This window comes from Ambystoma mexicanum, chromosome 1p (assembly GCF_040938575.1).
Source record: "Ambystoma mexicanum isolate Mex_15411 chromosome 1p, UKY_AmexF1_1, whole genome shotgun sequence".
Lineage (NCBI taxonomy): Eukaryota > Metazoa > Chordata > Amphibia > Caudata > Ambystomatidae > Ambystoma > Ambystoma mexicanum.
In genome coordinates, this window is record NC_090921.1 from 859,347,170 (window position 1) to 859,373,926 (window position 26,757).

Consider the following 26,757-nt stretch of genomic DNA (forward strand, 5'->3'; position numbering starts at 1 on the left):
CAACAGTGGGCGTGCTTCATTGGACCCTTTAATTTGGAAAACATGTGGTATTGTGTTTACTGCATCTTTTGAATCGGAAGCCTGTAGACTGTTTACAAACACTCATTGCCTTCTATATTTGTAATATTGGTAATCAGTCAGGCTCTGCAAGCTCTGCAAGACCAGGGTCACACTTTTCCTGGTCCCACTGAGTCTTGTGAGCATTTGGATAGCGCCCAGCAATACTGTCACATGACTCTGCCACAGTTGTTGCCAGCACAGAATAGAAACTTGCTCCCCGTGAAATCATTCTATTTTCCCCTTCTAAGTCATTTTCTAAACTCTAGATTTCTTTTCCCCTGCATGATTTCCTCCTTCGTTTTCCTTCCTTGCTGAATCCTCTGTTTCCTGTTTTTTTTCCAGGCATGTTCCTTCGCCCCTTTCTACCCTTTCTAGCTCTGTTTCATCGCTTTATTTTCGTTCGCTCTCTGTTCCCTTGTTGGTCTATGTGTTTGTGTCATCATCCTTCCCCATCACTCTCTAGCCTTCTTTCTCTCCCCACTTCTGCTACTCTTTCTCCAACTCCCTTCTGCTTTTTCAGCTCCCTGGGTTCTGCTTGCTCGCCCTCTTTACCCTGTGCTCTGTCACTGCTGCTTGCCAACTGCCAACAATGCTCACAACAACGTCTGGGCTTCCAGCAGCGAATTTTATATTTGCGTTGGCGCTCTTAGGTGCAAGTGCCAAATTTAGGGTTTGATTACCTGAATTTAAACTTAGTTCCTACGATCGCAAGCTTACCGCCGTGATTGCAATCACAGCACTGTACAGCAAGGCTCTCTGCCGTCTTGTGTTTCTTTCCTCTGCATCAACTACAGTAGCTGTTAATGCTTGATGTGGTATTCTACTAGCCGAGGAAGAAGGATATGTCAGGGGCAATGCATTTGTCTTGGAAGTAAGATATGGCAGTGCAAGAGAGGTTTGAAGCATGGTCCCATGCTTCGATACCACTCTTTTTAAGCGCGTTGGAAAAGAAAAATATAATTACTCCGCCCAAGTTCTAAATGAATTATCAGGAAAAATGCTGGTAAGGGAAGTAGCTTGTGGTTTGTAGTGCTATAAACCAATGCTGAATTTTTGATGATGGCAGACAGCATGGTCCCACAGCCATTAATTCTGTTGTCATATTGTGATTTCCTTTTTTCAAGGCCAGTGGAAATTTAGGCATGTTTCTTTAGATCCAAAAGCAGTCTACTGCATTTTAGGCATCTGGCGTACATGGCTGATTGTGGATCCTGGTGGGCAACCAGGCTTTTGGCATATATTGACTTAAAGCTGTTTGGTGGATGATAAACTGCACTACACTCAGGTTAGAGGACTCTCCCTCTGACACCTTTTGGTGCACATGCTTCTATGGGCTGTTGAAGAGGTAACCACCTTGACTGTATACAAGTTGAACATTCTCAGGTAGATGGAAATTCCTTACAAAATGACACCATCTCTCCCTGGAACATTGGTAATGTAGGAATGGAATTATCATTGTCAGTTCATACCCATTGATTCTCATGTCTCATTCCAGTATAGTTGGTATGATAGCGTGGTTCAACAAGTCAAAGACAGGTATGAGGTCTGGAATTATGACTCCCAGAGAGTGCTTAAGGGCTCAAAAGGAAAGCTAGGAACTAAGGGGTAAACTAACATATATAAATACCAAAGAGTCACATTCCTGTTGGAGAATTCTATAGACAATTTGAAAATATGGAGTTAGTTTTCATGTATGCTCATATTACTCTACTCTTGGAGGTACATTAATTAATGTGACAATCCCGTATGAGTGATTAAGGATTTAATACCATACATCGATATTCACATAAGTAGACAACTTAGATTGCATTTATTCATATCTTACTCAAAAATACAAATAATAAAACATATCACCAGATTCAACAAATAACATAACTAACCATGGGATATATAATATATTTATAGATAAGAAAATTCAAAGATACTGATCTTGTCAAAAACAGAAATAAACATTTGACATACAACTTGCATGAATTAAAAAAGAACAGTGATTCTTCAACATAAATACAGAGTAAACAAAACAGTATAACAATAGTGAAGGACATTATTCTGAATTAATAAGCAAACAAAGGAAAACATTGTGTGCATTTGTTTAGTCACTGAACGTATTCCTAAAACAATAGTCTTACATGATCAATATAATCATTACCAGTATTTTTGAAGTATAAGTTCAGCAGGCACACCAATTTATTCAAATACATTTTTTCTGGAACAAAAACAAGATTGATTCAAGCAGCAAGGCCTGAATGTCTTGATACTAGCCACATTTCAGTCAAAACCACATTCTTTAAGTACCTCTATGGGTTTAAAAAGGTTTACAGTGTTCTTTGGGCTCTCAAGACTTGCAATTGGCTCACATCCGGCCCATGAAGCGTGTGTCAGTTGAGGCTTTCGCCGCCACCTTCTCTCCCCCCTCTGCCTCTGGCTGACTCACACCCTGACACAGCCCTTTCCATGCTCTACTCCTCTATCTCCAATACTCTTGATGCTCTTGCCCCTTTCATGTGGATCCGTTTGAAGCCCAAAACCAAGTGCAATTCTTGGTATGACTCTGATCTAGCTACCCTAAAATGTAAGTGCATGGTGGCTGAGAGGAAATGGAGGGCTTCTTGTTCATCCTCTGACAAACTGGTCCAAAGGCAATACCGACTCTCTGTACATACTAAAAAGAAAGCACACATCCAAGTCTGTGTCTCCGTGGCATCTAACAACTTGGCCGAATGCTTCAAAATATGCAAGCAGCTGGCCAACCCTGCTGCAATCTCTACCTCTCCTGTTGCCTCCCAGTCCCTTTGCATACCCCTTGCCTCTCACTTCATCTCAAAAACCCAGCACATCCTGTCCACCCTCCTATTCACTCCCCTTCTTCTCCCTTCTCCTTCTGCGAACACTGGCCCTCCTGAAGCTGCCCCCACCCTCCTTCTCTTCCTTTCCTCTTTTCTTCCCTGTCGAGATCTCTAGACAAGTCTGATCTATGAAAGTCTTGTCAAAACCATCAATGATCACATTGGCATCCTTGCTCCTGCCCTGGTTGATTTCTGAAACCTCTCCTTTGGCCTCTTGTGCACCCTCTTCTAAAGAAACCCATAGCTGACCTTTCCTGCCTGGCAAACTATCGCCCCATCTCCATCACTCCCTTCCTGGGAAAACTCCTGGAAAAGCTGGCCATCTCACAGCTTAACCTTCACTCTGATTCTGTCAGCTGTCTCCATGAACATCAGACTGGATTTAGAGCTTCATGGAAAAATAGGTTGCACAAAAAGCTACCCTTAGATGTTGTGCATTTATTTGGAGACACAAGATGAACATCCAACCCACACAGATGTAGCTATACACCAACAGTGATACTTTAAACGCCATCCACATAAAGGCGTGAGTGAAGCACACATTTTTTTAAATAAGGTTCCTGCATCCGGACCATTGTCGTAAGCAAAAATATAAATATTGCACATTGCAGAGGTGCAAAACACAAACAGGCTCACCTGTGTGAGGCTGTCGCCTTTGGTCTCTGTGGAAAACACCTTGGAACACTTTTGAAATACATCTGTACAGCATCCATGAACCAAGAATTCATATAACATCAACTGTCCCTAATAAGCGTTCCTGTGTCCTGAAGAAAGCCTTGAACTGTTGGCCATGTTCTGAATAACCAAGAAAAGCTAACACGTTTTCAATAACAAGGTTGGAAACAGACCAATACTGTCGACACTGCTAACTGTGGGCTTTTCTGTATATGAAAATGAATGCATAAAAAATTCACCCATAAGTTACAACATCACCTTGATTCTGCCTGTGGTCAAAAGATACTATCACCTAATAATTATATCAGGGTTGTGGCGTATACATGTGAGATACATGTTTAATGTTATTTTTTGAAGTCCTTGTATGTCCAAGTGGTCAGAATTTTATGATGTGTTATATTGAATACATTTTGCTATATTTTTGTAGACCCGGCTTCTCCATCTTTGATATATGCTTGCAAAGATGGTGTTGCCACTCTGGTTTTGTTCATCTTGTGTCACCAACTAAATGTGCAACATCAAAGAGTAGCTTTTTGAGGAACCTCTTTTTCCATGATGTCCTAAAGTCCCCTCCCAATAAGCCCCCTTCAAAAAAAAAGAGGACCCCATTCTGTGCTCTTTGAGTATATACTGGCTTTAGAACTGCCAGGATCACGGAAACTGCTCTCCTGATCATCCGTGAAGATTTGCTCTCCAACCTTGACTCTAACATCCCTTCGGTCCTCATCCTACTTGATCTCTTTTCTGCCGGTCAACCATACCATGATTATTATTATTATTATGATTATTTTGCATTTATATAGCACTACGAACCCTCAGGAATCTGAGCGCTGCTTATTATTATCCACGGTGTGTGGTGCTCATTTATCGACCTTGGAAGGATGAAAGGGATTCATACCTGGGTGGGCAGGCTCTGCACGAATGTCAAAGCGAGCGCTCTACTCGCTGTGCTATCTGACCGGCTTAATAAGTGCCACATGATGAATCATGGACAGTTCAGCATCCAGGATCATCCCTAGGGTTTTAACCTTCTTGGCCAAGGGAATCAACGTGCCCAGAAGAGAGACATGTTTATACTCTACCGAGAGTGACCTCAATTTAATGCTGGAAGCTACAATTAAAAGCTCTATTTTGCTGCCATTCAAAGCCAGAGAGTTGGCTGCCATCCACAGATGAATGGACTTATAAAAGATGTTAAGATTAGCTGCGTCCTCAATGTATGAACCAGAGAGTTTTATATCATTGAATAGTTAGCTACCTGGACACCCAAGCTGACGAACAGTATGAGAAACGGGATCAAGTAAACATTAAACAATGTCCGTTATATATAAACATGGACTATTGCCATATCATGTCTAGCAGAGACCTGGGCATTGGCCAAAGAGACATAGAATGGAAATGCCATGTGGTCTAGGACTCTCTCCAAAACTTCAAAAATAGAAGGAACATAAAGAAGTGTGTTACAAGGAAAGGCTAAGCAAAGGGACATTTAGGACCTACAATAAAATGTGCACTTAATGTGCACTTAAATTTGCACTTAATGTGCATCCTGCTCAACCATCTCTGTGGCAACCTGGGTATCACTGATCTGGCATGACTGACCTCGTTCCTCTCTGATCGACCCTCCCAGGTTCAACTTGGGTCCTTCCTTTTATTTATCTCCCTCTCTACCTGTGGTGTTCCCAGGGGGTCTATCCTCTCACCCTGGCTTTTCAACCCATAACTGGCAATGCTCGCCCATCGCATTGCCGTTTTCTGCTCCAATTTTCAGTGCTATGTGGAAGACACTCAACTCATTTTCAGGCTTCCGTCAGCCACCTCTTCTCCTTCTCTCATCTCTGATTGCCTGTCTGCTATTCTGGAGTGTTGTGCCGTTATTGATCTCTACCTGAATGCCAGCAAGACTGACACCTCCTCATCAGCACACCCTGACCCTCCTTTCCTGTCACCCCTTGGCCGGCCTCTGTTGGCCCTCTTCCTACCCCCACCTGCGAGGCTAAGAACCTCAGGGTCATGTTTGACTCCACTCTTTCCTTTTCTACCCACATCTCTGATGTCTCAAAAAAGTCAAACTTCCATCTGCACCTCCTCAGTGATATTCTGCCTTTCCTCTCCGTCCCGCGGTAGCTCACTGTCTCTCGAGCCCTGGTTCTCTCTAAGTTAGATTACTGCAACAGCCTGTTTCTAAATCTACCTGCATCTACTCTCCCCCTTTGCAACTCATCCAGGACAAGACTGCAAGACTTGTCCTTGGCCTCAAGCCCTGGGATTGTATCACTCCAGCTTGAAATCCCTTCATTGGCTCCCAGTGGCTGGAAGGATTAAATTCAAGACCCCTTGCATTGTCCACAAAGCTTTCTGGGGCCTGGGTCCAAAATACCTTCAGCTCTCCCTCTGTAAACACCTTCCCTCTCGAGCTCTCTGCTCCTCCACCTCCAACTCCCTCAGGGTCAGTCATTTCTCAAAGAAACGAGTTGGGGGTAGATTTCTGTCTTTGGCTGGGGCTTCTCTCTGAAACGCCCTCCCTGCCACTCTAAAACTTGAGGAGAATCATCTCCGGTTCTGGAAGCACCTCAAGACGTTTCTCTTTGCTTCTGCCTTCGCTCCTCTTCTCCCCTGCTGATCTTTTCTGCTTCTGCATCATGCACCTGGCTTCCCTCTGATTTCAGGCCCAGGTAGTTGCTCACCCTGCCACGCACCCGCACTGCCTCATGGCAACCCGTGCACTTGGGTCTGTATCTGTACCTCTACAGTCCCCCCCTTTTTCTGCACTTATCAGACACCCCCTGTCTGTACCTAAACCTAGCACTTGCCACTTGCTGGCTGCACTGCCACTGTCTTTGTTTCTTATTTTCCTATGCTCAGCACTTTCTATTCCCCCCCCTGCACTTTCCCCCTTTCCCTCTCCCCTGCACTTGCACGTTCTCAATTTCTCTGGGCCTAGTAATATCGTTGTTTTTTGTTCTCCCTTGTTCCCCTCCCTTGTCTCAACATACTCTGAAACACTTGTGTATGAGCACGATACAAAAAAAATATCAATATCAATAACAGCTGATATCATCAATTCTTTCTACTACAACTGTGAAAAAAGGGCTAGTTGAATTTTAGGCGTGTAGCAAAGTCAATAATTGTGACTAAGTCCTAATGGACATTATCATGAGATGATCGTATAATCATAGTGACAAGTGTGGCTAAACAGATGCCTAAAGAGCTAAACCGATTCACATCTTTCTGGTATTACACATTGAACATTTATTTCAAAATATTCAGCAGAAATTAAAGAAAAAAACGTTGGGTTTTGTATTCTCAAAAAGATTGATTGGAAAGACGTTTTCTTCATGATGTCTTCTCTGGTTTCTGGGGGATTGTTTTCAGTGCTTCTTCCTCGTGTGAAGCCTGATTGATTGTTAAGGAAGCTACTGTTTTCCTATATGTATTTTAGCAGTTGCCTCGCAACTGCCATTTATACGATCGTGGCTTTGAAGGGTAAGTTCGAGATAATATGAAATGTATTTGTTTCTTTGGATCCAGGTGCTGTTTATTCAGAGTTGGGGTGATGACTTCTTCCTTAGGTTGAGAGGAGGTGGACCCATTGTGCCCCCCTTCACTTACCCACCATTCCCCCGTTCTATATACCTAAGCCCAACCACCTCTTTACCTGATTGCGGTGAAGAAAATGCATGGTAAAATAATAAGCAAAAATACATTTGTTTTTACCCATGACCAACGTGGTGAGTACCAAATTAGGTATATAGGCAAAGCAAGGCACATGCGTGAATGTATTCCTCCATCTTGATTTTCTGTGGCCTTCCTTTTCCTTGATGTCATCTACATTTCCTGCATTGGAAAGCACTTTGGGTATGATGCAACAATACACAAGTAACTTGTTATCTTAACAGGGATTTGGACCCCTGAAAGCAGGTTTGCTTTAAACCAATCCCATGTGGATGTGCCTCTATAAGAAAGGGGTCTCCTACTGATTCACCTTTGGACCATCAAGGAATTAATATGGACCTTTTTATGGGAGAGTTTCCAAATCCCTCACCCATTCAGTTGAAGAGGGAGTGTTCCAAGGCAGAAGCAAGGTCTGCCCCCCAACCACTCCCAGGGAGCATTGGTGGTGGCTTGTGCTGAGGACTAAGGCCTACCAATCTGCTTGAAAACCTCCAGAGAGAACAGAGATTAAATGGACTCACCTTATCCTGGAGCCCTTTGCAGAGGTCCTCAGAACATACTGAGAGCCAGAGCAGCCAGGACCCCTGATTTCAACATTTGAATTGATTCCAGACACCTTCAGTTCACCTTTGACACATTTAAAGCAATGGGACATGCTGTTATTGCCTTTGCCACTCAACCTTCAAACTACCACTGTTTGCATCAGTTAAACTGGCTTAGTGCCACAATGCCTCATCACGAGCACACCTGCAGATTACTTTGAACTGCTGCATTGAACAAGGCATTGAACACCAGGGACTGTGCATCTCAGCTCAACTCATCATTTCGAGCCACGCTCGACCGTAAATCTGCTTGTTTTTCCAATGACCTGCAGTTCTCAACAGCACCTTCAAACCGCATGTAGCACACTAAGATGGACTCATTGGGGGTCATTACGACCCTGGTGCTAAGGGGTTAACGGCGCTGTAAAAGGCGGCGCCGTGTTAACCCCTTAGCGCCTAATTACGAGGTCCCTTTGCGGGACCCGACCTGAAAGTAGGGTTAAAGTAGGGACCCGCAAAGGGACCTTCGAGGTAATTACGGTAGCACAATTTGCGGTACCGTAATTACCACCTTCCCCAGTCCCATTGAGCCCTATGGGGAAAAAATGGAAATGGGGAAGGGCCAATGTTCAATGGGGAATTACCGCCCCGCCAACCTTGGAATGGGGTGGTAATTCCCCATTGAACATTGGCGGACTCGTTACAACACCGGCAGCAACCATGGTGCTAATAGCGCCATGGGTTACCGCCAGTGTTGTAATGGGCCCTTGACAACTTTCCACCTGAGATCAATGTGCCTCGCCACACTCAAACCCACTTCAACATACATCTACAGGAACTCAAAGCCTGGTTCAACACTGATGTACTGCCTAATGTTGCAATCAGGTACACATGACCCTTGATGCTGGTTAAGCCCCTTTTGCACCTGTTTCCACCAACATTTTTCCTTTTGAATAACATTGTTGCATTGCTTACCTGTTTCCTCCCTGACAAAGTAGCCAACATGCTAACACATGCCTTTTATGTATTTCCTGTGTTCTTTTATAGGGGTGGGTTTCTGATAGTGTTTTTAATATTTAGTTGTAAAATTGATTTATTTAATTAAAGTATATATATGTTTGCAACAATGGTACCTTTGCTGTTTAGATTGCTCTTATCTCATATTCACACCCCTCCTTTGAGTATAGCACTATGTCGGACCATGCTACCACAAATAGTGAGTGATGTTTATCTCCTCGGTGTGCCCCTAACCTTTATGATTGGGATCACTGTTAGTGTGTAGAAATGTCAGGGATGAATAGGCAGTTTAGCCTCTAATCATCCTTGTGCTCCCGCAGAGCTGAAGACATTTCATCCCAATAGCAGAGGCCAGCATGTTGTAATAATTATGATTACATAATTTTTGGATTCTGGATGCATTTTGATGTCCAGGTGTTCAAACAATGGATACCTTATGTTTGTGATGTTGTGGCATTCTCATTTGAATTCCTTGTAATAGCTTCTTGGAATCCCCCCACCTTTCTTATTTTGGTGTTTTATCACTAGCAGAGAAGTCATCCGAAAAATGCATTTCTGTTATCACTGGGCATTACAACCTTCCAATGTACATGCTATTTGTTAGAAGCAGTATTATTCATTTGCAGAGCATGCATTTTTGCATCTCGTAGTGGATTGTTCAGATCCCGTGTGGGTGCCATTTCATGTGGCGCTCCTTGGAGGTTGGGTAAGGGCTCCCTGAACTCCCATATTTATAGTGTTTAGCACTGGGGACTTTGCTTTCCCTGCTGGGGAAAGGTCTCCTCTCGTTTGGGTGTCTGGTGTGATGGTGATCTCCTTTTTGGGTGATAATTTGTGTGTTTCGCTTCTCTGGTGTTTTAATTGATATAGGAGTCCCATGGGGTGTCTTGGCTAGGTTGGTCAGAGATTATAATTAGTGGTAGGTGGTTGATGGGCCATTTACTACTAATATCAGGGCCAATTGATTGTGTCTTTAGATAGTATCTCAAACACATAGCATTTGAGTTGTTTAATCCTATTGTTTTAGTAGGAGTATAGGAACAGGTATTTTGCCCTCCTGCCTGATTTTGAGCAGGTGAAAAATCTGAGAACAGCTATTAAGGTGTTCTTGTGAAATTGCCAAGTTAACCAAATGAAGTGTAGAGCACTTAACCCTAAGAGAAGTGCCGGGGTATGTAGGTGGATGCAGTCCAGCCAAGAGCCTTACTGTGGATTTGTAAGATTTGGCATACCTTCAAAAGATATACATTATGACTAGTAGCAATCCAAAACTGACGGCTGCTAATCCCGAGGCTTTCTCTGAACCTGAAAATAAAAGGGCTGTAGCCTAAGCGCAGATGTTAAAGACTAAGATGACAGAACCATGCGAGATTGGGATTCATGCAAGATAAAATCTGAAACCAAGAAGTGCGGAAGAAACTGATCCAAGCAACCAAACCTATTAATAGACAGACCTTGGTGAGGGCTAAAATAAAGATGGCCTGAAAATCTAAACAGGACAAATGGGAAAAGAAAGATAATGTCCGAGGACTGTCATGTCTTTAGGAGGAACAGCCCTTGATCGGATGATGTGTATTGCACTGATGGGACTAAAGAGCCAGACACTGTAAGATTTAAAACACTATTGCAGACCTCGGATCTCTGGAACCAAGGTCCCTAGAGAGCAAGTGGTTTGGTTGGGACTCAGTGTATCAAGCATCCAGACCCAAGGAACTTTGAGTAACTTAATTGAATGGGATCTATTGAGCCATCCATTCTGACCACATACAGTTTTTTAACATTAACTCAAGGGATGGATTTTATTGACACAGATACATATGTGTATTCCATGCACTTGCTCCTTTCCCATCATCCTCACCTTCATTTAACGAGAATGTAGGGGAGGGTAGTTCAATAGGACCCCCCTCCCACTGCATGTCCCACCCTGGTGAAGACTCATGACTCGTTGGCAGCCCACCGGCCCCCGGGCCCAGGCGGCAGGGCGGCTGCAGATCGACACGTGAGGCTGCACCACCATCTTATGTGGCAGAGCACAGACACCATCTTGTATTAAGCAATCCCCATCTTGCTAGAAATGTGCAGATCTAACCCAGGCAGAGCAAACATGCACACTGAAAGCTGCAGAGTGACCCCCACTTGACCGCGCTCACAGAGGCCCACACTTCCCCCACCTCCCACTGCATGGCAGATCCGCTGAGGACTCGTTCTCACGAGCGACCAGACACGAGCAAACAACAAAATAAAACACTGTAGCTGTTGACCTTCCGCAGTACATCATTGCCCCAGCAATGAACGGGAAAATTAGGAAGTAAATGAGACCAGCCCAAACCCTGCAGGCCCTGACCCTGCACCAAGCCCCCAATGCTAGACGGCGTGGCGCCTCACACCCATACCTACCCCGAAAACTCTTGCAATGTGTAGAAACCATTTATGTAATGTATGTCCTGTTTACTAACGTTCGCTGCTAATTTGAAGGAGAATGGGTAAAGAGTAAATATGCAACCGATATTGTTTATAATGTAGAGATGTACAAAGACTGGCTAGCTGATAACAATGTGTAATAACATGCGTTGCCCTCTTTCTACACACACCTGCCTAACACTACCTCATTTTCGTATGTCAACTGTAGATGTGAATTGTTGTGCTAGAGGGTATGGTCCCCCGCTAGTATTCCTTTTAATTCAAATGCATATGAGTCCTTTTTAGAAACCCCATGTGTTGTAATTCGCCCCTCACCCACGGGACAGTATACCATCTTGTGCAAGATGCCGCGCACAGAGCTGCAAGGCCATTTCCCCCTCCTCCTGCTCAGGCCCTCTAGAGATAGCTGGTGTACAAACAGCACAGCTTCGCCTCCCCTCCCGACCGTGCTGGACCCATTTCAAGTATCCGCCTCCCCCATGTCAGAGGCCGCTACAGCCTGAGTCCATGACTTACGAGCTACCTGGTCCAAAATCCCACCGTCTCTCCGGCACCAGTCACATGCCCCCCACATGCCAGTAGTACCTCCATCTACCCCAGGTTAATGACCCTAAAAAGGGGGGCGCCCACACGTGTACCAACAGATCATAATACCATCCATCACCTAAACTGCCAAGACATGGTGGTCAGGCGACCCCTCCCATGCCCCTGACTATGCACATGAGACCGGATTGTTTGAACCTAAGGCATCCTCCAAACTGAAGAATTGAGACACTCCAGATCACATATCAATGTTCCTGTCCACATATTGATCTAAGGTCACCGCTTACAAGAGTTGCGAACCAACGGAAAGCATAACGTGTGACGAACGAGTGGGAATGTGTGGCCAAAAGGGCAAATGTTAGTTTAGTTATCAATCGTCATTACAAGGCATGTCCGGCCCGGCAATCCACCCCGATGAGCCCAGCTGATCTCCCACCCCACGTGGCACAGCACCAACGTCCGCCAATCCTGGAGGAGCAACTGTATACAATGTATACCACCTAGCCATCACCACCTAATCCCTGAGACTATGTGCCCCCTATAGCTTGTGTCATGCGTGATGTAGTTCTGTAATAAGTAGGACTGTCTTTGCGTTTGTCAGACAGAGTGCTCTCAGAGTTTGCAGAGTCCTTTGCATGCCCTAAATTGATCTATGTAAAGCTCTTTTGATCTCACCCGCACTGGGTCCTGGCCTCATTCCCTTCTGGGGTGTGTCCTTTATTGGCTCTCACTAAGGGGGGTGCGTTTCTGGGGACGCTTACATTCAGTGGTGACCACATAGACGTGATATATTTTTTAACTTTAAACTGTCCCCTTGGCATGAGATGGCCCCGGTCGCAGTGGAGACGTACGGCGTGCCCACCCAGCAGAGCCGCCCACCTACGGCAACTGGTACGCAGAGACGTGCACACTCAGTTAGGGCGAGAGGGTATGGGTCCCATTTGAAAAAACCTTTAGTACCGCTCGCCAGAGCCGGGTGGGGCCATTGAGTGCGAGGCCACGCCGCTAGGACCGACCAAATCCTGAGAGTCTCGAATCAAGACGGGCACGTGAGTATTAAGTGCGAGTGATACTAAAAGGGGAAAACATTTGGAGGACAAGGGGAAACGAGTTGGGGACATAAAGGGAACTTTTTTACTTCTAATACTTTCTCTTTCTTTGCATATGGCCATTAGGATGCAAAAGTGTAAAAGGGAAAAGAGGACGGGAACCTAACTCTGCAAGGGGGTAGAAGGAGGCGCCGCGTAGTGCTATCTCGACTAGTGCTGGGAATAAGTAAAACAGTGAAAACATAAATTAAGGGTGTCTGATTGAAGAGACACGGAAAATACATTAGGACTAGCTTTTCTTCCTCTTTTTCTTCTCTAATTACTCTCATCCGGGGTAAAATAAGGTCTGAAAAAAAAAATAAAAAAAAATATATATATATATATATATATATATATATATATATATATATATATATTATATTACATCGCCACGGTAGTGGCCATGTAGTTATGGTTAAGTTGCTGTTTCCATAGAAAGAGCACTTTTTGGGCGGCTTATAACTTCGCTCTCCCTGGACGGATCCCCACCAAACTTTGCAAAAAAAGTAGTTGGGTCACTCTGAAATGTTTTGCAAAGTTTGGTGAGGATTCGTCCAGTGGAGGGAAAGTTATAGGGGAGGTCCCAAAACTTTTTTTTTTCCCATAGACTGAATGGGAAAAAACTTTGCGCATAGCTACAGCCCGAACCGCTGGACGGATTTACACCAAATTTGCGGCAGGAGCGGCAGCCTGGTCCCAAAAGCATCCTTTTGTAAATTTGGTGTAAATCTGTCCAGTAGTTTTTTTAAAAATGACCAAAATATAAGGCAAAAAAATTAGTGATATCTGCGTTCGCTTCGCGGACGGACTTCCCTGTTCGCTCCGCGGACAGCACCCCGATTGGCCCATGGGCTTGCGTCATGTCCGCGGACATGCGACGTGTTTGCTGATTGGACGGCGAGGGGCGTGGAGCGCGTCAGATTTTCTGTGGCGCCCGCCATCTTGTATTCGCAGTCGACCGCGTACAGCGCAGTGAAACGTGGATAAAAAATTGTATTTAGTGCCGTGTGTTGGTGTGTAAGAGTGTTTGGGGAGGGTTGGGGAGTATGAGATAGGTTCAATGCTTTGTTTTTTATGTGCTAGACCTTTTTGTTGCGTTCGATTTGTCCGCGGAGAACACGGCTGTTCTGACATTTTGTAAATAAACTAAATGGTGGGGTGTTTAGAGGACGGAGTATGTGTCATTTTTGTTCGCAAGGAAGGTAAAAATGAGCTATGAACACTCGCGGTGTACTTAATTGTTCGTAAATACACAAACTGGGGGTGTCCTCAGGACGCTGTCCGTATTGTAATCTGTCTAGTTGAATGTGTTCTAAGAACACTCGCAGTGTCCCGAAATGGTTGCAATTACACAAAATGGGGGTGTTCTGAGAACGTTGTTTGTATTGTTCGTTGTCAGGGTGAAAGTGTTTTAAGAGCACTCCTTTTGTTCGCTAATAGTACAATTTCCTAGGGGCGTCAACCGACTTTTTGTCCACTAAAGAAACGATAAATCCGGCTGGTGTGCGTCGACATTATGTGATAATCCTATGACTGGCGCTATTGACCTGGCTGACTTGCTTTTGTGACACTAAATCATATCTCCCGCCACTAAGCCTGATATTATCAAAGCATTCATATTCCCCGCCTTTCTCCGTGACGTTACAGGGTGCGTAATGAAACGCACCCAGTCGTCTCCAATACTACGCGACTTTACACAGAACCCGGAAGACAACATACATTATGTCACAACACAGCGCGCCACAATTCAGAATATGAAACTGTGATTTAAAAGCAAAGAGCAAGATTGTTAATGTTGTAAAGTACATTTATTTGACATCAAATGTTTAGAGAATATTCAGCAATTTGCATTTGTCTTTGTTGTCGATCCGCAAAAGTTCATGTTGAGACATGCGATGTTCCTTTGCGGTACAGAGAGTGTTAGATCAGGTTACAACTCAGTGCGCCACAATTCGGAATATGAAACTGTGGTTTAAAAGTAAACAGCAGGATTGTACATTTGGTAAAGTACATTTATTTCACATGAAATGTATAGTGAATATTCAGCGATTTGCTATTGTCTCTGCTGTCAATCAGCAAAAGTTTATTTGGAGCCACGCGTTGTTCCTTTGTGGTAGATAGGCTGTTGGTTTATGATAAAAGCAGTAAATGGTCTCTCTGATAATCGGAAGGTTGCTCCAACAACGAGCCATTTGACCACCCTATTGGTTGGTATGTTGTTTGTAGCCTCTAGTACTGCGTAAGGGCATATTGGTCCTTGGCGATTGTCCCATAAAATGGTGAGGGTCATGAAGTTGCATATTTGGACTTGCACCTGGCAGTTGAAGACCCCATCCGCTGGAGTCTGTAAATCGTGACATAGACAAAATGGGGCCACGTACCTGTTTTAAAAAATATAAATTAGTCTCACCACCCGATCTTCATTAAAAATCATCATTTTATTTATTAGGGCGTGAAACTATTTGCTATCGAAGATAGTGCAACAGAGTATGTTAATAATAAAATAATAATATTTTCCCATTCATATAGCGCTAAGAACTGTGAGGTATCTAAGCGGTGCTTATTATTAACCACGGTGTGCGGTGCTCATTTATCGACCACGGAAGGATGAAAGGCTGAGTTTGGCCTTGCCGGGATTCGAACTTGCGTTAGCAAGCTGTGCATGGATGTCAAAGCGAGCGCTGTACTCGCTGTGCCACTTGACAGGCTACAGTGAAGTGGCACAGCGAGTAGAGCGCTTAACCGCCTATACACCGGTTAAAATATTTATATTAACCCACTCTTCATCGTCTGCCTTTTTCAGAGCCCTCTAAACGACAGGGGATCAATTCGTGATAGTGCGCGGTAGAAAACATTATGCCATTTTCAACGAACAAGTTTAACTTCAGCGGTCTTTAATGCTACGCTATTGTAATTATATTTGATATAAAGTAATGTAAAGGGTTACTTACAGTACAATTGCAATTTCCATTGTCTACGAGTGGTGCAGTCCCAAAATACGACTTTGCGTGTGCCAACGATCTTTCGCATAGTGATATAATATGTAAAAGTGGTTTTGTTTCAGAAATTTCATCTTTATCTTCTCTTACGTTTTAGCAACACTCCTTCAAGAGAAGTCTTTCATCACAATCTCTGTCTGTCAAGGTCAAAACACAATACAACCTTATAGTCTGCTTCGTGAGCCTCTCCGGGGCCCGAGAAAAAAATGGAAGCAGCTGACCTTCACTGTGAACGAGCATAAATTCTTACTTTGCAACATTCTGTGTAAAGCCATCTGTAGAAGTTGGTTTTTGCACGCCATGTTTGTATATTGTTTGCGTGATATTAAAAAAAGTTTGTTTAAAGGACGTTATGGTTCTAAGTACAGCCGAAAGACCCCTGAAAATAGCAAGTTATGGTAAGCTATGAAAAATAACTTGCGCCAACACCATGCACTGCTAAGACTAACACCCAGGACATCAAAGATGACATCGCAAGTGTCATTGATGAAATCACTGATGACATCACATGTGTATGTACTTTTCATGGAATTTGTGTACTAGGGATTTTCATTATAATGTTCCGAAAAAAGTGTCAAGGATATTGCAATAAATATCATACCGTTATTAGTGCTTTGAACAATGCATTTATATCAATAAATAGCATTGTATTATGGGATTATATGTAGTATACTGAGCTGCTAATGGAGAAATATAGCATAGTGTGCAGAGTACAAGATAAAAGTATAATATTTGTAATGTTAATATGTAGAATAATGAAATGATAATTGTCCTGAAATGTTCGTAAATTCACAAAATGGGGGTGTTCTGAGGAAGTTATTCGTATTGTGTGATTGCTTAGCTGTATGCAATGAGGGAATGGTACAGAGAGTAAAGTGGACGGCGTCCGCGGAGACAGCGGCTGTTCGTGGACAGGGCGTGGTAAATCCAGGTTTTTCCAGGAAATCCAACATGGAAAGAAGACTGTACGGATCAGCCAATCAAATGTCGAGGTTGTGGATTTGTGTTGAAAGAGACTGTGTGTGGTGAAGATGGCAGAAGTGGAGAAGGTCAGGGTGTTGGTGCTCGGAGATATGTTTGTGCATGGTTTACAGCAGTACGCTGAATGCAGGCATGTTGCAAAGAACTTTGATGTCAAAGGAGTGGAGGTGGTGTGGAGCACTGTGCCTGATTGCAATGTACAGGGAATTGTACAAGTTTCTGCGGATATGGCCATGATGTACAGTCCGCATGTGGTAGTTTTGCACTATGGTGCTTTCCATTTGGGCAACGTCAGTGCCCCTACTTTGTTGGCTGATTTGGAACGCTTGATTCAAGCCGTAGTGAAGATCCTTCCAAATGCGAAAGTAATTTTTTCTGGATTACTACCTAGGGATATATGGGACAATAGTTCAGTTTTTTGTCCTCAGCAAAACATTGCTAGGTGTGTCATCAACCGAGGCATGTGTGCATTCATGCTTAGAGCTGGTATGTTCTTCTGGAACAATGAGAATATTGATGCCAGTAATGCTGTTAATTTTAAAGACGATGTCATTTGTTTATCTTTTACCGGAAATGCCTTTTTATTTTGGAATGTAAGGGTTGCTTTGGAGAAGGTTATGTGAAGATTTTAGGAGTAAAGTAAGAAAAAAAAAAAACAAGAAAAAAAATATAAAATAACAGGTGTCTGTCAAGCATCTGTAAAAAAAAAACGGCTCTTTTCAGAGCCAACTTCAAAGGGGAAATGGGGCACACTATTTAAATTTACATTCACCACGCTCAGATTTTCGATGTGTCCGCGGACATGGCGGTAGTCCGCGGACATGAAAATCACTACGAGGGGGTTAGTATGTTCTTTGTTACATGTCAGGGATATTATGGTTAAGTTGTGCTACTAAAAACCTATGAAATTCAGTGAAAATACTTTGTTAAAGGGACGTTATGGTTCTAAGTAAAACCGAAAAACCCTTGAAATTCGCCAGTTATGGTAACATAAGCAACCATAACTCGCGCCACCGTGCACTGCTAACACTAACACCCAGGACATCAAAGATGACATCACAAATGTCATTGATGACATAACTGATTACATCACATGGCTGGCTCTCCCTTTTTATCCTTTACTGACATATCGAAGCCACATAGTTTTCTACAGTAACAGTCAGGAAGTAAAAATTGAAAAGGTACTATATTTGTAGACTTGGGGTCCTGTCACATCATATATGAAACATGTACATAGCGGAAGATACAGGCTTGAAAGAGAGCAATCCTTTCTGTGCATGAAGATAATCATTATGGTTATCAGCACTTTGTCATAGTTTTATTTTTATTACTCTACCTTCCCTCTATATGCTCATATTTGTATACATTATACTCACTCTCCATAGAGTGAATGTAAAAAAAATTTTGCTCGCGTCTGCAGTCCAAACCGCTGGACGAATTTCCACCAAATTTGGACCAGGAGCAGCGGCTTGGTCCCGAAAGCGTGCTTTTGCAAATTTGGTGAAAATTCGTCCAGTAGTTTTTTTTTAAAATGACCAAAATTAGGTAAAAAAAAAATGAGTGATATCTGTGTTCGGTTTGCGGATACACTTCCTTGTTCGCTTCGTGAAAAGTGTCCTGATTGGCCAATCGTCTTGCGTGATGTTCGCGGACATGCAAAGTGTTCGCTGATTGGACGGCGTGGAGAGTGAAGCGCGTCAGATTTTTCGGTAGCGCCCGCCATATTGGATTCGCGCACGTCCCCGGACAGCGCGGTGAAACTTTGTTCAAAATGTGTATTTTGTAGAGTGTGTTGGTGTGTAGGAGTGTTTGGGGAGGGTGGGAGTGTGTGAGATAGGATGAAAGTTGTGTTGTTTATGTGTTAGACGTTCTTTTTGTGTTCGATTTGTTTGCGGACATCACGGGTGTTCTGAAATTTTCTAAATAAACTGACTGGGGGGTGTTCTAAGGAGTCAAAATGTGTCCATTTTGTTCGCAAGCAAAGTGAAACTGTTCTAAGAACACTTGCGGTGTCCGGGGAGTATTCGTAGGTGGTGTCCTGAGGACGCTGTCCGTATTGTTCTCTGTCAAGTTGAATGTGTTCTAAGAACACGCGCGGTGTCCTGAAATGTTTGCAAATAAACAAAATGGGGGTGTTCTGAAGACGCTTCTAAGAACACTCGCGGTATCCGGGGAGCGTTCGTAGGGGGTGTCCTGAGGACGCTGTTCGTATTGTACTCTGACAAGTTGAGTCTGTCCTAAGAACACTCGCGGTGTCCTGAAATGTTCGCAAATAAACAAAATGGGGGTGTTCTGAAGACGCTTCTAAGAACACTCGCGGTGTCCGGGGAGTGTTCGTAGGGGGTGTCCTGAGGTTGCTGTCCGTATTGTTCTTTGTCAAGTTGAATGTGTCCTAAGAACACTAGCGGTGTCCTGAAATGTTTGTAAATAAACAAGATGGTGGTGTTCTGAAGACGCTTCTAAGAACACTCCCGGTGTCCGGGGAGTGTTCGTAGGGGGTGTCCTGAGGACGCTGTCCGTATTGTTCTTTGTCAAGTTGAATGTGTCCTAAGAACACTCGCGGTGTCCTGAAATGTTCGCAAATAAACAAGATGGGGGTGTTCTATAGAAGTTTTTGAGAACACTCCGGTGTCCTGGAATGTTCGTAGGGGGTGTCCTGAGGACGCTGTCCGTATTGTTCTCTGTCAAGTTGAATGTGTCCTAAGAACACTCGCGGTGTCCTAAATTGTTCGCAAATAAACAAGATGGGGGTGTTCTGAAGACGTTTTTGATAACACTCCCGGTGTTCTGGAATGTTCGTAGGGGGTGTCCTTAGGACGCTGTCCGTATTGTTCGTTGTTAAGTTGAAAGTGTTCTAAGAACTATCGCGTTGTTCTGAAATGTTCGTAGGGGGTGTCCTGAAATCGGTGTCCGTATTGTTCGCTGGCAAGTTCAAAGTGTTCTAAGAACACTCACATTGTTCGCAGACATTAAAAGTTTCCCATAGATCATAGTTGAAATGTTTGACTCTATGGATGTGATATGCTGCGGTGGTTGTTGCCAGGGCATAGAGTCTTGGGTGCATGGCCATTTGGCCATGCACCCAAGACTCTATGCCCTGGCAACAACCACCGCAGCATATCACATTCATATTTGTTTATAACTTTGGGTGAAAAACAAATGTATAAGGAACAAAGGTATTAGATACTATGGATGTGATCTGCTGCTATGGTTGTCCTTATTATTGTATACTTACTGTTTGGTCTAGTAATGGGAGTCCATGTTTTTCTTCTTCATTTCTGTGATAAAAGAAAATAGCATGTTAGTATTAGTATTTTGTAATGACTTATTACATTGTATAAGCAATATACTTTTATTTTTTTTCGACCCTCATATTTAGTAGAGTACAAATCAGAGTACTGTGCAATTTGCTCAGTTTCTGTATTTGTTGCTAAAATCATTGGGTCTGTGGGAGAAAAAAAAATCCATGTTGGATTAAAAAAAAAAAACCTTTTTCTGTTATGCTAAAGTTTATTTGTTTGTTTGTTTTCAGTGTTCACTTGTTGTTTCTGGCTAATGCTTTATACTTAGCTTTGTTGTATTTTTTTTGGAACAGTAACAGATTCTTAATTTGTTTTGATATTATAAAATTTTGGAGCAGTTAGATACCAATTGGCATATTCTAACTGTCTATTTTTTTAATGTATTGTAGTGGTTTTCATTTACCTATTTGGATATTGTTAAATTTTGGGACAGTTAGATACCAATTGGCGTATTCTAACTGTGTATTTTTTGGCCTAATTTAGTGGTATTCATTTATCTGATTAGTTGTAGAATCTTTGAGCTGTTAGATAGTTTTTGGAGTATTCTAACAGTTTATATTATTTTAACACACATTTATAATTTTGGGACAGTTAGATACCAATTGGCGTATTCTAACTGTGTATTTTTTGGTCTAATTTAGTGGTATTCATTTATCTGATTAGTTGTTGTAGAATCTTTGAGCAGTTAGATAGCTTTTGGAGTATTCTTACAGTTTATATTTTTGTAACACAAATTTACTTACATGTTTAAATACAGTTTATTTATCAAATTTTGGTTTTAAGAACATCAAATAAGCGTTTGTAAGATTTGCTGGTAATCTCTGCTTTAGAGTAATGGTACTATCATTACATTCAAACCATCCACATTTCTTTTTTATGTATGCAGTGTAGTGCCCTGAATTGGTTGTGGCTCCTGCGTGGTAGATTATACCTATTGTTGTGAAGGTTTTCTTACCAAGTGATATTTGACCATGTGTGAATCCAGTCAGCTTGCAGTTGTTTTTGGTACCATCTGCATTGTAACGTAGAAACATTAGTATTACGTATTTACTATGTGTTTGTATTACTAACGTGGAGCGATTATCTGAATTGCAGGTAGAGCATAATCTACCATGGTTTGCATTTTGTACAAGTTGCTGAAATGGAATGGATTCACAATTTGGTATTGATATATTTATGAAGCGTTAATTGAGGATTTCTTCTTGTGTCACATTGTTGAAGAGAGTGCATGTATGTTTCCACATGTATGAAATCTGAAAGATTTAATTTATAGGTATGTTTTTGTTTTCCAGTACTTGTAGTAAGTACATTAGAAATTCTTGTGGATCTTCCTGTGAGTTTATAGTGAATTTCACCATTCCAGCACAGTAGTCCAATTGTCGTCTTATTCCAAAAACACTATATGTGTTGTCAGGATTGTTTGCTGCATTTATGTGAAGTACTAACATTTGCAAACACAATGGGTTTGTACTGTGTGAGTAAATGTTGTCAACAATTCGTGGTAATTGAAATAGAATATTCATTGCTACATTTGCATAGCAACTTACACCAACTATATTTGAGAATTTAAATGGTCCAGGTAGTTCTGTATCTAACTGCTTTTTTTGGAGTTTGTCTTCCTTCTTTAAAGAAGTACCTGGTTTACTTTCTCTAATTGATTCTTTTTTGTTTGTGGTACTTGATGAAGTATTAGTTTCTTTTACTCTCTTTGGAGGATTTCCAGTGACGTCCTGTTGCATTTCAGTTTGATTTAGTTTTCTTTTACAACATTTTAGTTTTTGTGGAACAGAATATGTGTTTAGAGGGGGAGTGTATAGTGAGCGAAGTCTATTATATTCTAAAATGCAAGGAATATCAGCATTTACTTTACTTGCATCAATGTTGATTAGAAATAGACTGTCAAGTGTACGTAAGCGTGATAGTGCTAAGTAGCTCATGCCTTCTTTAAAGACTGTGTTACCAATATCTATCATTGCTTTGTCTAGGGTAAGACCTTGTGATTTATGAATTGTGACTGCGTATGCAAGAGTTAGAGAAAATTGTTCTCTGCGTACATACATATCTTTGAAGAGAAGGAATCTAGCTGTTGAGCGTCCTATCCGTATTACTTCTGAAAGTTTGTCAAAGAGTATATTGACAAACTGAGTTTTGTTGTCACGTGGGTATGTTTGAAAGCCAACAACTGTACCCAGTGCTCCATTAACTAGTCCTTGGTCCACGTCAAGGTTACGTTTAAGCATTACTCTGCAATTTAAGGATAATTTTAACATCTTTTCTAAGCCTGCTGTGTTTGAGATTGATTTTTCTAAATTATTTAGTCTTGTTGTGGCTTGGTCACACATGGCTAGTGTCATACCAGGTACAGCTAGTTTGTTTGTGGTCTAATTTCCATTATTGGTTGCATTTCTTTACTTAGCATGATTTCATTGAATTTGAAACAGCTTGCAAGAGTTGGCATTAAGGCCATACAATTGACATTTTTGTGGGCTAATTGTTCCATAACATCTGTAGCGCATGCATTATCGCCATAAAGTGCATTAATGTGCCGGGTTTTCAATGTTGCTTCTGCTTCTTTAGAAAGTATACCAACTGTCAAACTTTTTAAAATGTTGGCATAAGTTAGATCTGCAGATTGGCGCATGTTTTCTGTTAATTCTCTGTATTGCAAATGTTGCCAAAGGTTGACATTTCCAATGCTGCCAACAGTTTTACAGCAGAGTTTGTGCCCTAATGTTTTAAAAATAGGTTCACCTTTTACTGGTGTTAATTGAAGCAGATCTCCAAAAACAATAATGTGTTTTCCTGCAAAGAGCTCTTCATAGTCTGGTTTGAGTACTTCTTGTAATCTGAGGTGAATCAAAGCTAACATCAGGTTGGGGACCATGCTCACTTCATCTATTAGTAGCATTTTCATTTGTTTCAATACTCTGTGTAATTCCATTGCAGCTTCTGCAGAATGTTTGTAATAGTCTAATTTGTTCTGGTGTTCTACTGGTAATAGTAGTAATCGGTGTAATGTAACACGACCTATGTTGTAGGCAGCTAAACCTGTGGGGGCAGTGACAACAACTGACAGTTTGTTGTTTGTCAATTGTTGAAGGAACTTACTAATGATTTTGATTAGGAATGTTTTGCCAGAACCAGCTTCACCACTGACGTACAGTAGTATAGGTTTATAATTATGGCAGGAACATTCTTTATTTTCATGTTTTACACCATGTGCAATTTGTTTTGTTACTTCTTGAAAAATGCTACTTTGCTCATTGTTTAGTTTTGATTGTAGTATAGTTAAGTCTTCGTTATCTTCATACTGACACATGGTGTTTTCTACTTCTATCATAGCTAATTCTGCCTCATTTGTTATTATTGGTTCTCCCAGTGGTTCTTGGCTTCCTGTTACAGAAGGTTGACTACTGTCAGGAGTATCCTTATCTAGTTGAGCTTGGAGTTCTTCTTCATGTTGCTGTTCATTGTGCAACATTGTTTTGTACTGTGTAAAGTTTATATCAGTTATAGTGCTTTCATTTGCTTTGAAAGCATCCTCATATGAGTCATAGTTAACTAGTAATTGTTCTTCTTTTCTCCATGGTTTGAAGAGTTGTAGCAGGGACATGTAATATACTTCTTTATGTTGAGGAATCTTCAATCACAATTTGATATGATTAATTAAATTTGGTTTAGTGAGTTTAACTAAGCTGCCTTCACAGTATGGCACTCTATATTTACCTTTTTTTTCATCGGGTTTCATATTATTTTTGTATGTGTAGTTTTGGGCTATTTGGTATAGACACATGCTTTCCAAAGTATTACTTCTGTTTGGGTAGTATGTGTCCAATAAATTGTTTTTTAAAATGTCTTGGCTGTTGGGATCATGTTTGGCTATTGTTTCTATATCTTCATATGATTTTAGATCTCTTTTTCTAGATTTAGCTGGACCAAGACTTAGCCATACTATATTTTCAGATTTACCATACAATGAAGTACCAGTTAAACGATCAGCTGCTTCATAAGATCCACATTCTCTATGGGTGAGCATTTTTATGCCCAAGCTGTATAATTTCTGAGATACTGTTTTATCTGATGACAGGTCATTCCAGAGGTCTTGGAGCTCTGTCTTTTCTGCTTTAGTTAAGTATGCTGTGACATATCGTGCAACTGCAGTAGAATTGTCTGCAATGTACTACACATCTATGTTTGCATTCCATAAGTGGGCAATGATTGCATTATAATCATTGATATATTTTTCTTCTTCTTTTCTTTTTATGTAATATGTATTTTTAGGTGACTTTCCATTAACAGTATGTCTAACTGAAGACATGAGGTTGTTTACTTGACCTGTATTTGTAACTGGTCTAGGGAAACCAAATCGGCATTTGGTGTAGTATTTGCCTTTGTTTTTGTATTTGCGACGACAATATTTTCCACATTTGTGTCTTTGAAATTGTAAAATGTGTGCACAAAGATCACTATTTGTGGCTTCTGATGGAATTTGACAAGTAACATATTTTTCAATAAACTGTAAAACAGTGGCATCACTGTCTTGACCAAATTTAGGAGCATCTTTAATCCATAAATGCATGTGGATATGTGGTGCTCCTCTGGCTTGGTATTCTTTTCTCCAAAAGAAGTATTGCACTTCTCCAAGGGGAGGAACAGTTTTATTACAAATAAAATGTAGCATAGCAAAGAAGCGATGGTGAAAATATCTTGAAACATTAACAGGATCCAAAGAACAAAGTTCTCCAGGTGTTAGAATATCTATGATTGTTTTGTTTTTATTTGATATGCATAGGAAATCATGTAAATCTTCCCATGCATTTTCTGCACAACTTAATGTAACAAACCAAGTGGGTGGGCCAAGGTTTCTGATCATACATCATACATCTCCATGACGTCGAAACCAGTACTCTTTAGTACCACGCATATTTGCTAATAGATTTGTAATATTTGATTGTAAAACCTCATCCTTTTGTTGCACTTTCTCTAATAATTGTGTAGCTGTCATATTTTGAAAGTGTGATCCTGATTTTAATTTGTGTGCAACTCCGTAACATAAAGTTGCTAGTTCACTTTCAAAGAGTATGTGGAATATGTATTCCACATTTTGTCTAAATCTGGGATCTTCAGAATACATCCGTAATGAGCGGTCTTCTGAAGCTGATATTTGAATAGGTCTATCATCATATCTTCCTCCTTTGCCAGTTGGAAAGAGTAGAGGAAAAGCACGTGCTTCTATACTTTTTTCCCATATACTGATTGGCGATCCTTTTGTTTGACGCATTTGGTAAGTATCCAGTACATCATGCACGGTGTCATTACAGTGCAACGGATGAATTGTATACTGGTCTAAAGTATTTGATATTGTAGCAGGATCTAGTAGCTCAAATTGACCAGCTTCTTGTGTTTCTTGAATTATTTCAGTTGTATCTTTCAAGTTTTCTTCAATATTAATTTCTTTGTAATATTCATTATTCTCTTTAAGATATTGGAAGGCTTGTCTAACTTTATATAAATTTACCAGCTGTTGCCATATGTTTTTGTCTTTTGTAGGTACTCCATTTACTAATATAATTAAAGATTGGTGCATTGGACGTTGCACTCCTAGAGTATGCACATTTTCTTTTAGATTTAATGGTAAATAAACTACTTTTCCACAAATGCCTTTTACCAATTCAGAGGGAGGTAATTTTGCTGTTTTTGGTTGAAGGCGAATTATTGCTTGAAATGGATGTACTGTTTGAATTATGATGCTCTCATATAAATTAAGTTGTTGTAGAGGTTTTGGTACTGGGTATAATCCCAAATTATTTGTGATAGAACGTGAAGGAGTTTGGTTTTGTAGTGCAATAACTGCAAAGTATTAAGGGCTCAGTTATTTCATATTTGTTTTCTGCTAGAAGGTAGAGAGCTAATTCAAACCATTTAGAATCTTCATTGTCTTCTATTTTGTATGATAGATCCACAGTTTTTGTGTTACTTTTATAAAAAAATTCTACGGCAACATACACATACATGGTTTGGTACTTCAGCTGATGTACTTTTAAATTTTAGTATTTCTTTTTTGTATGTGTTTAGCAAAAGGCTGCCATGTGTAGAATTGTTGCTTAATTGGTTTAAAGCTGTTTCATTCTGTAAATGGCTTTCACTTCCAAAATATTTTTTCTGGATATAGTGAATTTCCTCAAGTAGGTCTTTTGCTGTACCATGTAGAAGGATGTTATTTAACTTTGCAAGTGCTAAAGCAGGACTTTTAGCATAGTACAGTTTATAGACTAGATTTCTTATAGTTGAATGATGTGTTGATATCCTTTTGATATCATGGAAAGTGGTTTTACAAGTAGGTCCTGTAATGCAGGCCAATGAATGTCCTTGTAGTCCTGTGTACTTGCGCACTGGACAGGTATCTATATTTTGCAGTAATTTAATTTTGATTTTGTCTTGTTTTTTACATATTTATTGAGGAATTGGTGTAAAGATTTGAAACATTGTTTAGGAATGTTACACATTGACATGCATGGCCATTTGTACACTAGACGTTCTGATTCAGTTGAATGGAGGGGTAATTTTAAGTTTTCAGGGCATATTTTTGTAAGGAGTACTTCTTGTTC